Source organism: Uloborus diversus, chromosome 2, assembly GCF_026930045.1.
Source record: "Uloborus diversus isolate 005 chromosome 2, Udiv.v.3.1, whole genome shotgun sequence".
NCBI classification, from domain to species: Eukaryota; Metazoa; Arthropoda; class Arachnida; order Araneae; family Uloboridae; genus Uloborus; species Uloborus diversus.
In genome coordinates, this window is record NC_072732.1 from 218,655,838 (window position 1) to 218,671,593 (window position 15,756).

The window sequence follows — 15,756 nt, forward strand, 5'->3', positions numbered from 1 at the left end:
TTAAGCAATCTTTTTTATTTTATTTTATTCATTTGTTAAAAAATATTTTTTAATTACTTCTTCATTTATTTGTTTTTAATTATATTATTATTATTATCTTGATAAAAAGTTCTGTGCTACACCAATAACATACACACACATACGCACAAAAATAATTAAATAAATAAAAGTAAATAGATTAAATTAAAAATGAATCAATAAATAAGTTTAAATAAATCAATTTAAAAAAATTAAAAATTCCCCCAAAAATCTTGATAGCGCAACTTGAGCCATAATCCCCCCCCCCCCACCCGTATGCACCCCTGCAAACAAGGAAATAACTTTCATACTAATATTAAACAACATTTATTGTTACTTTGTTACTAACAAATGTGGCTCAATATGATCTCCGTTCTTTTACTCCATACATACCCCCTTTCTCTTCAAGCAAAAAATAGTGAAGAGAAATCATTTCGAACATTTTAATCTGTCAGAATCAAGTGATGTTTGAGAGAGATTAAAATTGCATTACACACACGATAAATTCTTGAGCACTATTTTCCTCAAAGCTGATTGTTGGATATTTGCTTGACGTTACAGGTGGCATACGCATTTTGGATCTTCTCTTCTAAAACACCACCCACAACTTCTTCAACTAGCTGCTACTTGATTGTCCCTGACGACCCAGGGCCACCGAGAAACAACCTTGTCAGTTTGACCCTCCCCCTCCCCCTCCTCAAACATAAAACTTATGAAATTTATGCTACTCCGATCCCGAGCCTTAGTTTCCGACTAGGTTGACATGGCCTCTTGTCGGTTCTTCTATGACCTGGTTGTACATTTGCAGATTGAAGTCATTCTATCATCTTTAGTAACATTGTTGTGCTCATCCTGTCAACCCCAACGAAAATGAATTTGTTAATGAATGCTTAAAAACTTCTTTTTTGTCTTCATGATCTTTTCACACGGAGAGCATTTGTGGAAATATCTTCCTCTCTTCACAGCAGCAAATTTTTTCCCTAGCGGTGGTTTTTTACACTATTTATTATTCCTTTAAAAATCGAAATTGCATCCTCTACTGCTTATACACAACAAATTTTGTTACAATTTGCCCAGCTCATTATGCGCTGTATGACTCTGAATACCTCCGTTATTTTACGCACACCTTGTACATAAGATTTCCTGACCCAAACCACATTAACTGAAAACATCTGTTAACCCAAATAGAATGTTCAAATTTTCTTTAAGCTGAATTTTATTATTATTTTTTTAAATTTGGAATATATTATTCATTTTACGAATATTTTTTTTTCATTAACTTAATTATTTTAAAAACTACGTTTTTTATGTTTGAAATTAATTTCAATCAAATTTTAATTTTGCTATTGCTGACTCAACAAATTGGCAGAGGTATATAGTTGCTGCAGCTTTGCGTACTATAAACAGTGTCCTGTAAATGTGAGGAACAGGTAGGTGATATTTATTCATTAGAGCATACAAAGTAATTTATTTCGGCAGGTGTCCAAAACAATTATGAGATCTCTCCAAATTTAAGCTTTAGACTATTGAAATTCTTATGAACAATGAATAGTTTTAAAATTATTTCCAGAAGGCCCGGGCCCCTTTTGGCCTTGAATATGCCCTTGCTTCTTCGGAAAAATCTTCACCCTACTACGATGAACTAAACAACTCTTCTTAGTCCTACTACAATGACAAATATTAAGAATTACTTTATAATGTAAAGAGATGTTTTAATAATACTAATTATTTGCATATACAGTACATAAAATGCAAAATTTAAAATAAAAAATCCTTTGCCAAAAAATTGTCATTTCGAATTTCCAGTTATTCGATCAACGACGCCCAATTCTTATTAATAGTTCGGACTACTGCACTCAGGTCGGTGTAGTTCTAAGCTTCCGTGTACCAAGTGTGCTTTTTGATTGCAGTCTACTGTAGTAATGATAGATTCAAAAGGCACAGGCAATTGAAAAATGAAAATTAGTATTTATGAGAATGCTTAGATAAAATATGCTTGCCGTAACCACAACCATCTCTTTTCAAACGTTTCCAGAGCAGCTTCAGCTAAGCATTTTCCGCACCAGTGCCCTGAGAAATGATTTAGTTATTTACCATTCTTTTCTACAACTTCCTTAAACACTTAACTAGTACAGTTTTCTTCTTGAATAACACAATACCGGTTCGAACATCCAATTGAAAATTTTCTAGGAAAGGGGAGGAGGGGGAAAAAGGTACTTCAGGGTGGCGACAGATCAGGGAAATCAGGGAGATCAGGGAAAAGTCAGGGAACTTTATTAATCAGGGAGAAATCAGGGAAATATCAGGGAATTTTGAAAAAATAACAAAAAATCAGGGAAATTTGATTTTATGAAGGAAAAAGAAATGGTTTTTTTTTTGCTTTACAAAATTAAATACTCTAATTCCCTACGCATTTTCCGCCAATTATCTGTTCGAAAAAAGTAAAATTAATGAGGTGCGATTATACACTGCCCCATATTTGTACATCTTTTTTCCTCAACGTCAAAGTATTGAATCTTACTCATTAACCACAGGATGAACTTATTAAGATTGCTTCTGTGTCTGTTAGGTTGTTTATTTTACCTAGCTTGAAATTTCCTTTTACGCTTTCAATGCTACGTAAAATAAACAACCATACAGGCAAAGAGGAAGCCTTCAATTATGCCTTAGCTCCTTTGCCTTTATTCCATTGTCTCGAAGTAAATAGCGTACTGTAATCACGATTTCAAGAAGAAATCTTTGGTTTTTGAATTAATACTATAAAACTTATTAGTTCTTCGAGTTTTTAATTTAATTGCTAAAATTGAACTTTCAATTAAAAAAACTTTTTTTTGCCGTTATACTATTTGTTGTCACCGCAGATTATAAGGGTTTTCTTTTCTTCAGACTTAAGTAATTTTTTAATTTTACAAACCAAGTTGTATTCTTTTATATATTTTGATAATAACTAATTGCTTTTTTTTCTTGCATTCAAAGTTGTTTGTTACAAAAGCAATCTAAGATTTTTTTTCGTTACATACTGAAATCATTTGAAATAGAGTTAACTTGTGAACTTAAGTAAATATTTTTATTTTTTTATTGTTAAAATGCTGTTATCATTCATTAAAACCTATATTTTTGATTAGAGAAAAGCTCCTTATGAATGGATGTCAAATGGTTTCATCTGTTTTGCATAAATATGACAATTAGTTAGATAAGAATAACTACATTGCTTCTATTCTTTCACTATTGTTATTCTTGCAACAATTATTATACTGTTTGAAAACTTAGTTCAAAATAATTTCAATTACTTTTTAGTTCTATCATAAATACATATATGTTTTTAAGAGTAATTTTAATAGTTTCTTAAATTTCTTATGCTAAGTGGTTTCTGGAAGTGAAGTTTTTTTTTTTTTAATTTTCTATAATCTTTCCATGTATAAAAATTTAATATACTGTTTTGTTGGTTTTTCTTTCCTTCCAAAAAAATTGTCTTGTTTTTTTTTAACCATTTTATTAAAAAAGTAGCATCTTTTTAAAATATATCTTTAGTTCAACAACTTTACACAACTTAAAACGTTTAAAATACTGCATTTAATACAAACATACAATGGATTTCAAGTAGAGCAAAGAAAGAAAACCATTATCATTGGTAACGTAAATCAGGGAAATTTTGTGAACTTAATCAGGGAAATCAGGGAAAAGTCAGGGAACTTTTTTTCACAGTTCCTGTCGCCACCCTGTACTTAGAATACATTAAAGCAAAAAACAGCGAAATGTTTATTTTCATTACGTTTCTGAAGTCCACTGGCATCCCCGCCCCTCCTCCCAATTCCCAAAAATTACGAATTAGCATGAATACTAAAGCAGAAACAAAATCTTTTATCGTGACCACACATTTCGCTAAGTGTTAAAGGCAGCTCTCTGAGTTTGTTTGTTAAGAGAGGAAGCAAAAAAAAAATTCAATAAAACCTAAAAAAAAAAACCCTGAGCCGCATTAGGAGATCTCCGCTCGGGTAGGGAAAACAAAAACATGAGATGTTCCGTGAATATTACTGGCTATAATCCTAGAAATGCAATATTAGCCCCCGTCATCTCACGAAACAAGAACAGGGGAATAACTGGCAGTCTAATTCATGCAGAATCAAGGTACACTTGAATTATATAAATAATTGAACAAAATGTCGAAAATGCAATTAAATAAAAGAGCAAGCAAGTACTCAAAACGTACCTTCTACATGTGGATTTATTTATTTTATTTATGATAACATACATTGGAGTATATAGCTATTCTCCGCGAAGAATCTTTTACCTCTAATAATCCACAACATGTGGATTAAATTGTTTGAATTATGCTGAGAAATAGTTCTCAGTTAAGGCTGAAGTTAAAAACTTAACTGTTGCTTCCAAATTTGTTTCATTTAGTTTTTTTTTTTTTTTTAACTGTGAGAAAATAATGTTTCTAAAAACTTTTATGCTAGTGCAGATGTGAAAATGAATTTGTTTGATATCAAAATCTAATCGTTTTTCGTAAAGTGCAAGATTGAGTCCTGTAATACAGAGTTGAACATTTATGTCCAAAAAGATTGTTGAATCGTTACCATTAGTCTGTGTTTCCGATAGTTCAGTGGGGCATATTTCCTTACATAGGAAGTGAAAGTCTGTAAAAAAAAAGAAAGAAAGAAAAATAAAAAATAAAATAAAACAATGAATCATTAATATACCTGAATGTCTCAATCGTTTTGTTCACTAAAAATATAGACTCGAAAAAAGTGTAGCAAAAGATATTAGCAAATGCAGTTTAAAAAGAAGCACCCATTGGGATTCAATTTGTCTGTTTGTAAAAATTAGAGCCGTTAAATAGATAACTCTCGAAAATGCAGAACTTTATCAGGTTTAGTCAGTAGTTTTTTGCCAGATTGATGGAATCGTGAAACTGAAATCCTGTAACAACGAATACCAATTAAACGAAATATCCATTTCAACGAAGTAAATTTTCAGTCCCATTTTAATTTCGATTACATGGCTTAAATTCCATTACAACGAAATCCTCGCTACAATGAACAAAATTTGCGGTCCCTTTAAGTTCGTTGTAACTGGATTTCACTGTACATCCAAACCTGTTTTTATGCGGTGGATAGGAGCCGCAGAAAAAAAATCTAACGTTAGAAAATAACCCAAAATGTTATCTTTAAACGAAATCAAAATAAACCAAGTGATGATAATTTTGCCGACTCCCGAAAAATATCCCGAATAAGGAAATTTTTGGGAAGTCACAGTGACTTCCCACCGGGATGCCCCCTGTCGTCACTTGAAAATACTACCTTGCATTCGTTTTATAAATATTTTATATACCGCACAAAAAAAAAAAAAAATATATATAATAATTTGAATTTTTGGCATCTTGAATTCAAATTATGTTTTTCGCAATCACGAGCGTGTGTGTGTATAAATGCGCGTGTGTGTTTGTGTAAGCGCATGTGCGTGTGTTTGTGTAGACGCATGTGTGTGGGTGTGTATGTGTGTGTTGTGTATGCAATGCTGTGTGTGTAGGCGTTCGTGTGTGTGTGTATGTAGGCATATGTGTTTGTGTCTGTGTGCAGGCATGATTGTGTGTATGTGTGTGTGTGTAAGAGTGTGTGTTTGTGTCTGTGCGCAGGCATGAGTGTGTATATGCGTGTAGGCGTGTGTGTGTAGGATATGGACGCAACCTGGAGATGGCTTTCGCTATTGGAGCGGCATCGTGAGGAGCCGGTCGACGGTGGTGCCGGCAGAGGGTGCTGGTGGGAAAATAAAATGATAGGAATTCAAAATAGTCAAATAAGAACAATAAGCAATCGTGATTGCTCAAAAAAAAAAAATCGCACACAAAAAACGACTGCAGAAAAACAGGTTTGGGTGTATTTGCCATTATGTGCAATAAATCGTTTATGTAATTTTCGGGGAAGATTCGACACATTTTCAACGTACCGAAAGAAACAGTCAAAAGCCTCATGTCGCTATTCTTCACCCAATTTTTTTCATCGACCGCACCGAAAAAAAAAATTTTTTTTTTTTATGGTTTTCCATAGTGTAATGGGCATCATCGGACGTGTTTGCTCTGGAGCATGTTTCCCGGAAGAGCAACCGATTTTTCTTTTGTCGGCGAGCGAATATCGAAGCATTCAAGCGTCGTCTTTGCAAGGCCGATCTGATAGTGGCCAAGAAAGAGTATCTTTTTCATTTTTTCACCCTCGTTCTACATTTCGCTACTCTCTCCCCCTCCTCCCCCCCCCACACACGGATTTGAGGAGATCAACTTTCGAACTGAATCTTTGTTTTGGTGCCGCTAACAGATTTCTGTCCTTTTAAATGATTCTCTAACCGGCGATCGAAAAAAAGAAAAAAATTCTGAGCTACTGCGTTGCTTGATCAAACTTTTCTTCTTTTTTTTTTAAGAGAAGGGAAAGGGTCTGATTTTATAATTTACCGATCAGAACAACCGAAGTTGTTTCATTATAAAGAATACAGCTTGTGATCGTCAAAAGAAGAGCATGGCATTATGAACTATTAAATTTCCGCGGAAAGGCGAACAAATAATGGTTAAGAATTTCGAAGGAACAGGCTGTGCTATACTAGATTATAATGATTCTCATCAGTAGGCCTGCCAGATTTCTGAAATGTCCAACCGAGACACCGGAATACTCCCCCCCCCCCCCGCCCCAGTCGCGAGTATTCAAAAGGAAACCGGGGGCGATAGTGGACTCAAGTAAATTTTTCTGAAGACGGTGTGAAATTTTCAGAAACTATGAGGAACTCGACCCTCCCCCCCCCCCCCGTAAAAAATTTGGCAACATGCAAACAGAAATTATTGAAAAGAAACATTTTAAAAGTTTTCTTTTTTTTTAAACAATTTTTCAGCTTTAAAATGTGTTGTCAGCACAAAATATTCGGAAATTTCGGATCAGAAACACCCTTTAAGGGAACACACGCCTGGCTGGTTCTTAGCGTATTTTAGAGGGTAGTTCATTCTCAATGCTATGAATAAATACTAATTATGAGCCTAAACCAGGGGTGATAATAAATGACACAAGCAGATAAATTTAAACATTTTATTTTTTACATGTTAATATTTATTAGTTACTTTAGTAAGAAGAAATATTTTGAATGAGAAATAAAAACTTGAACAATATTTACATGTATTTTTTATTCGCTAGGACTTTTTTTGAAAAGTCTTTTTTACTTTTAATGTTGTTGTAAAAATCCTCACAAGCTGATTCGATATTAATTTTATAAGTCTATGTTTCAAATGACAAAGTAATTATCCAAAATAATCCTTCGCAGTTAATATTTTTTTAGACTTTTTTTTCATCTAATCAAATTTATCTTTTTCCGGGACCTGAAATAAACCGGTCGGGACACCGGGACTGTACCGGTCAAACCGGGACGTCTGGCAAGCCTACTCATCAGTGATGTACCCATATATTAATTTTGGGGGTTGCCTTTTTTGTCATTGCGGCAAAAGAAGAAAAGGTTACAGTTTCGATTTACTACTTGGGAAAAATTAAAGCATACGGCGTTATGTTAGTCATATATGCTTTATTTGTAATTCTTCAAGGACTAACATAGTTTTGATCCAGTTAGGAAAAGTGCAAAACTGAATATCATTTAATAAAAATGAGTAATATACCATGAGGGCTAAAACCGGTATGTACCAGATCAGGATTGCCAGGCGTCCTGGATTTCAAGGGACAGTCCCGTATTTTGAAAAACTGTCCCGTGTCCCGGGGAACTTCTATACGGGACGGCTTAGGTCCCGTATTCTAGTTAATAACAATATTTTATAATACGAGACAGTATTTCAAGGTAAGAAAATAAAGTATAACGAAAAATTTGACTAAACTAATTAGCACCTGTTCCTATCAACGTCGATCTGTATACTAAACTTCGTTCCATTGCTTGATTTATTTTGTGAGTTAGAGTTCCTCCAAAAGTGTACTCACAAATAAACATACTGAGAGGAATATTGCAAGAGCTATTGAAACATGACTGTTTATCACCCCTTAAAAATACACCATAACCTGTAATTGCCCTCAACCACAAAAATATTAAGCCCCATTTTCACTCCTAGAAGCCTGTCCCGTATTTACTGTTCTTAAATCTGGCAACCCTGTACCAGATATCAGTAAAATCTATCTTTGAAAAGATGACCAAAATCATTACTTTAATGGCAGAGAATCACAGCCCTGTTATATACAACCACATAAGTGCATATGCACTGGCATACTTTTGTTTCTTTTGGGAATGTTAGTCGCATATAATTCCCTAAATGGGGTTTTTATGGACATTGTCATTTTCAAGAGGTTATAGACATTTTTAACTAAAGAAAATATTTTACCAAAGGTTTTGAATTTCATTAGGAAAGATTAATCGGGAGATCCATGCATAGAAAATCCTTTCATAGAAATAAATAGTTCCTCTTCCAGTAGTCAATAAGGAAGAAAAAATTTTCAGCTGGATATCTTGAACTACAGCAGTCATTTAGGATGACATGCCCTAACAACCAGCGACTTCCATATGAAGTACACAAAAAAATAGTGACAAAGCTTTCAACATCGTCGTAGTGGGGGTCAAATAAAACTCATACGTGAGTAACGTGCTCGAATTGTTTATAAAATGCACAAAACCATTTTATAAGATGTTGAAACTTAAATAGCATGTGCTTCTGACGTCTGCGCAATCAAACCAGCATTAAATCCGACCACACGTACAGTTTCAACCGACAATTTGGACTGAATCGTTCAACTGTACAGTTTGACCTCTACGTGACCTGGGGTGGCCAGTCGGTGGATTTTCCAGATGCAGAAAATCATCAGCGCCCATGTCGTATGATTATGCGGCATGTAAAAGATCCTTTGGGTATTCGCTTGGCTTCGAATTCCCGAGACAAAATTAAATCCCTGGTGAAGATTCGCATGAAAGAGATCCCAGGTGCCTCCATCTGGTGGAAATTGAGCTTCAAAATTACCCGTGTCATTGATATCCGCGCCTTAATGGTGGCACATGAAAGACTGGATGCCTTATCGGGGGATTGCACTAGGTCTGCCAAAGGCTAAATAGCCTAACGCATCCCCACTACAGAGAAAAAAAGAGAGAGAGAAAAACCTCTACGTTCAGTTTCAGTGCAACTCAAATGTACACTGCCGTGTGCTGGTAAAGGGCAATAACTGCAAATTTTTCATTTTTCATTTTTTTTTGCATTTTTGTCATCTATTGTACGTTACCTTCATTGTACAAGCTCACTTATTTGGTTTCCACTGAAGAAAAGGCGCGAAGAAGACGTAATTCCAAAATTTCCCTATTGTTAGCATTGAATCCAAAACGCGTTTCTTCCAATATCTTGAAAACTCATTTCTGCAGATACTGCCGTTTACCTGCACACGGCAGTGCAGTTAACATGAGGCGATTGAAATTTCAGTTTATTTGACTGAAAGGGTCAACTTATTGTTGCGGGTGTGCATTACACTTTTCAGTTCAATGTATGTCAAGCTGGTCACTCACGTACCGTTTAAAAGAGAGAATTTGAGTTGGGCAAATGAAACTCTACATTGCATGAACTTCTACAGTACACAATTTAAGTTTAAATAAATCAATTTTAAAAAATTAAAAATTCTCTAAAAATCTTGATGGCGCAACTTGAGCCATAATCCCACCCACCTGTGGGCACCCCTGCAAACAGGAAAATAACTTTCACACTAATATTAAACAACATTTATTGTTACTTTGTTACTAACGAATGTGGCTCAATATGATCTCCGTTCTTTTACTCCATACATACTCCCTTTCTCTTCGAGCAAAAAATAGTAAAGAGAAATCATTTCGAGCATTTTCATCTGTCAGAATCAAGTGATGTTTGAGTGATTAAAATTGCATTGCACTAGATAAATTCTTGAGCACTATTTTCCTCAAAGTTGATTATTGGATATTTGCTTGACGTTACTCGTGCCCTGCACTACAGGTGGCATACGCATTTTGGATCTTCTCTTCTAAAACACCACCCGCAACTTCTTCAACTAGCTGCTAATTGATTATTTTGCGCCCCTGACGACCCAGGGCCACCGAGAATCAACCTTGTCAGTTTGATCCCTCCCCCCTCTCAACCATAAAACTTATGAAATTTATGCCCCCTCAAGGGCCGGGCCCCTTTTCAGTTCAATGTATGCCAAGCTGGTCACTCACGTACCGTTTAAAAGAGAGAATTTGAGTTGGACAAATGAAACTCTACATTGCATGAACTTCTACAGTACACAATTTCAACAGGCAGTTTCACAGTTTCAACTGTTCAGTTCAAATCGTCACATGTAACTGTATGTGTGTGGCTGGCTACCTAATGAACATGCAGCATGCACGAGCTAGATCTATAAAATGTACAGAAAATATTTCCATAAGATGGATCACATAGGCTGTTGCAGTTTCCATATTCAACTCTTTGCATGACCACAGCAAGGGTCACGGATGGCGGAGGACTTAGTTGCAAAACGATGTCCATCACCCAATCCCAAGGAGCACTGACACGAGGAAAGAGACAAATCCACTCATATAATCCCCCGTGACTCGGGGGTGCGCGACCACCGATCAGATGACAAGGACGCGTGGTTGCCGTCTCGAAATAGCGACGCTTGTAGGAAGCTCTTGAGAGGGGGTGTCCTGTCGGACGTGCATCCCATGCCCGATGACTCTTAGTAATGGTTAACGATCCTTAACGTGTCAACACTCAGATGTTTCGCTGACGGATCGTTTGTTTTGCGTTCGAACGTGTTTCCAGTTTGAGCTTTTTCGCGGCGAATCCGACTGCGCGAATAGAGAGTCATTTGAGAACATGACATTAAATCAGCAAATGGAGATGGAACATCATCCATTAAATTTATCATCATTCCTTGCCAAATTATTATTATTATTAAACTATTTTCAGCAATCAGGGATTACTTAGATGTTTTTGGATAATCGAGATGGTTACTTCTTACCTCCTCTTATACAGAAAATATGTAGAAAAATGTATTGTATGATTGAACGTTTTAGTTTCCGATTTTTGTCGTGCTACACCTCTTAAAGGATAATAAAATGATTGTTACAAAATGTCTGTTACTGTATTGTGTGTGAAAACTTTTTGTGCACCATCTATCTCAGAACGTAATGCACTTATCCTGATGGAAATTGGTGCAGATAAGTTTTTGGCACCCATCACTCCATGATGTATGATACACTTGATACAGCTGCCACCTTTGTTTTGCCTGACTGCTATATCTGAAGAATCCCTTTGAGGATTCAAATAAAAAGTGGTGGACTTCAATGGAATGGGTGTTGATTCGCTTATGGCATGAAATCTCCAAAAGCTGTGGTGCTATGGATTTTTTCGTTTCCATTCTATTTCAAATTATCTCACTTTAATGTTGTGAAGCTTTGTTTTCCTTGCTTTGCCAAGGCAATAAAGCGCAAAAACATGGTTGCGGTAACACACATGACTATAGATCAAGGCAACTCGTTTGCCAAAATATGTAATAAGTCATCAAGACACACCCCTGATCAATCAAGTATTGAAATCAAGAAAGTATTGAAAATTCCTTAATTTTTGTTTTAAGGAAAACATGTAGTACTGCTTTGCAACCCCCACAATCCACATACTTGCCACTTCCAGATTATTCAATTGAAAACTACAAATGACTGATCAAAACCTAAAATACTCAATTCCCCCCTCCCCCTCCCTACACACAATTTCGTATACATCGTTTTTGGCGTTCTGGTCCATTTACAATTACAATCGAACCAGCTTAATGGAATGGCCATTTTGCCACCAACAAATATTCTAATAAGCGGGATATTCCATTTACCGGAATTAAAATAACACTTTACATTGGTTTGGTACTTCGAAAATCTATTATATTAAGCGGGATATTCTTTTAACCGATAACCACCAACCAAAATTCTAATAAGCGGGATATTCCATTTACCGGAATTAAAATAACACTTTACATTGGTTTGGTACTTCGAAAATCTATTATATTAAGCGGGATATTTTTTTAACCGATATTCTTATAAGCGAGCTCGACTGTAGTACAAAATTTACGCATGCAGATGTTACTGATGCTAGAAATCATACAGATAAACGACGCCCCCATTTACAAATGGTGACATTCGTAAGCTTCTCTTCTACACAACGGGAAGACCGTTCGTGTGTGTTAATATTGTTGATGGCGAGCTTTTCCAGTTGTGCAAGTTTCATTGCTTCAACCATGAAATTGTTTTGCATATTTTTTGCGACGAGTGAAGAAGCGAAAATTTTAGCATACCTCAATTTTCCTAACATGGAGCCGTTTTACATGAGTTAATGCTCTTGATGAAGAAAGAAATATTTCTTTTTTGAAACTAATCCTTGCGAGACATTTAATGAGTCAAACTGACTCACGATCTTTTTTTGCTTCCTCGAACAAACTAGAGGAAGTATTATACTCACGAAAGATTTTCCACTTCAATATCAACGAAAATTTATACTTTAAGTCAATTTTAACTCGTGTCTTTGGAATGTCCATAAGATGTATGGACAACTATTTGTCCCGCGTTGAATTGGACAGTCCCGTTTTTAGGAAGCATCTTCCGTTGTTCCCGGACACAGCATCGGAGATTTTTCTGAAAGAGGGTCAACATAAAATCATTTAAAACATTTTTTTTAAAGTTTGATATAACTGCTAATAACAATGCGAACGTGCGCATTATTATCGTTTAAGGGGTCACAGTACCTTTCAAGCAATTTCTTTTAATTTATATAAATTTCATATTTCTTTGAAACCATAACATGCATACTTATTTCTTAATCAATAATTTATTTTCAAAATTTAAAAATATTGCCTACTTTTTTGAAAATTTAAAAAATTGAGGAAAATTTCAACTTTTTAAAATCTCTACGGCTTTTTTATGTTTGCACTAATTTAAAAAACGTTTTTTGTAAAACGATCACGATAATCATCTCTAAAAATCTGTGAATTCATTTGCTTATGAGTTCATTCGAAAATTTTCTGTGATTAATTATGTAAAAAATCAAAGTTTTTTTTTTTAATTTGGTTTTTAAAGGTTTAACATGCTCTAAACATTAGAGTAATTTATAAAAAGCTTATCCCATGCACAGTTTTGTCAAATATGTTATCCCGATTGCAGAAAGTATTACTTTAAAGCTGTATCTTTAATAGAAAGAAAACCTTAGGGATTCTAATGACATGAAAACACAAAAAAACCATCATCGAGAAAAAGCAATTTGAAGTTTTTCTTTTGCATAAGAACACATAAGGAGCATGGCCTAAAACCACTCATAACTTTTTAAATATTTGAACTAAAGCATTGAAACTTTTCCCCTGTGTTCAGAATTGTTTTTTGTTTTGAAATAAGCAATAAAAAATTTTTGATCGTTTCATCATTTTTGAGGTACTGTAACCCCTTAAGGTTTAAACATTTCGGTACTAAAGTGTTAGACAGAGCTTTTCTCTTAAGTATAACATTTGAACTAATGACTTTTCATTAATGAATAAAAGTTATAAAGAATATATTCGTATTTTTTTTAACTATTTTTTTTTTCCCAATACTGTGCGTGTTATCATTTTGATTTGAGAAATAAAGTTATTTGGCCACTAAAAAATCAGTGTCGACTATCCTGAGTCCCATGCAGTGATGTTCCCATCAATTTTTTTTTTGAGGGTATACTCCCAGTAATCCATTACGCACAATTTGTATATGTGATCATATACATAGTACGTCATAGTATGAAAATTTATGAAGCTGGAGCGTATAAGCTATATGTCCAAAAAATGTTTGAGAGTATACAGAGTATATGGAGTATACCCTATGGGAACACCACTGGTCCCATGTATATATTCAACAACGCAGATAAATAGAATCTATTGTAAAAAATTTCTGCGTTTAAAAATTTTTTGAAATATATTTCGTGTAATACTTTACACAGAGGTGCACACCTAGGGGTTTGGGGGGGGGGGGGAATGGTCATGGCGCAGACTGCGCCATTGAAATTTTTAGAGGGGGGGGTTTCTGAGGGATATTTTTCTTATTTTGGGGGGGGGGCTCTTGCTTTTGTTGGGCCTCCACGATAATGAGGGGATGCGCCCTTGCCTTTAGGGGGGGGGGCACCCCTGCTTTACGCACTCTCAAACATTCTGTGGTGGAACTAACCCAAACGTTACTGTCTTCTAATATTAAAATATGCCTCTAGTAGCACTGCTATTAGTAAAGTTAGTGCTTATGGTTTACTTAGTAAAGCAATAGGTACTTTCTAAACAAGATAACAAAATTTAAAATTTATTTGTTAAAAACGATGACACTGTTTCATCTGTAAACGGGGTAGCCGAAGAGAAGTTCCGAAAAGGGAATAATTGAGAAGGAGCGATAATGTTTACAAATGGGGATTGTGGGCTGAATCAGCAGATAATATAAGAACCTTAGAGCAGGAATTTGTAAATGGAGGTAGTTAGTCCAATCATTGGCTAAACAAAAGCTTGGACAAAGATCTCAAGTCACGTGACTGAACAACAACGAATGGTTGACACGTTTTGCGTGAAACCTGATTTCTTCCAATGCTTTTCCTTAAAATCTATCACGTGATTTGGGGTCTTTCCTTCACGAATGAAGGTCTTCACTCCCTCCAATTTTAGCTCTTCTTAATGATAAGAACGTATCATTCGTTTGTTTACGACCGCCCGAATTCTGCACTTAAAGACGTTCAGCTGTGGTCGCGGTTGTCTCAGAGTTTCGGAGCTTGCACTTGCGGCCGCCTTTTCATCTATTGGCTTTTTATTTGCAGTTTTGTTGTTATTGAGGACACACAAAGTGAAATTGTTTTATTCGTATGTACGGAACTTCTTCACTTGTGAGCCAAGCGGAACGAAAACGCAAGGCGGAAGCACACAGGGCGGATGTGCTCTAAGTATGAGGGAAAAAGAAAAAAAAAAAGCAGTACTTAATATATATTTAGGATGCACACAATGAGTCTTTGTTGTTTCAGTGTGTTCAGTTTTGTTTTGTTTCATCATTACCACTATAGTGAATGCGTGATTTGTTTTTTGTATATATTCGGCAGTAGCAAAGCAATGAGAGACCTTTTTTTCCGGGGGCTTTACCTTCCCAGAACGTTTGGTTTTCAACCACATTTCCAGTCCTAGTATGTTAGTGCATGAACATGTGGGAACTGTTTTGATCTCCTGGAAGAAAGCTACGGCTTGTTAGGGTCGAACATTTCCCTAAGAGAAAGTTTTGCCTTGTCATGACCCCCTCCCCCCGGGGAGAAAATTCTGTTGACGTCTAGTGTTCAGGAGTACGCATGAAACAGATTAGGAAGAATAAATTTTCTGGATTACCCTGATTTATATTGTAGTGAACTCAGTCTGCTTTTGAATTCGGAAATAACAGGTACAACGTCCAAGAATTTTGCAAAAATGCGTCAATTACTTTAAAGAGCACTCGAAGAAACACTTGAAAGCCGTTGTGATGACAGACACAAAACTACAAAGGTATCAATGTGTCGCTTTATAATTAATTCATTTAAAATATAATCTCTTTCTTTAAGAAGCGTTCTATATCCTTTCCTCGCTGTAAGCAGCCACTGTATAAATATACGAGCCTATATGAAATATAATATCCAAAAAGCGAAGTGTGTCAGTCCTGTAGTGGTTCCTCGGGTCCAGTCTTTTGATGTCAAAAGGCGTAGTGATTTGATTGTCAAAT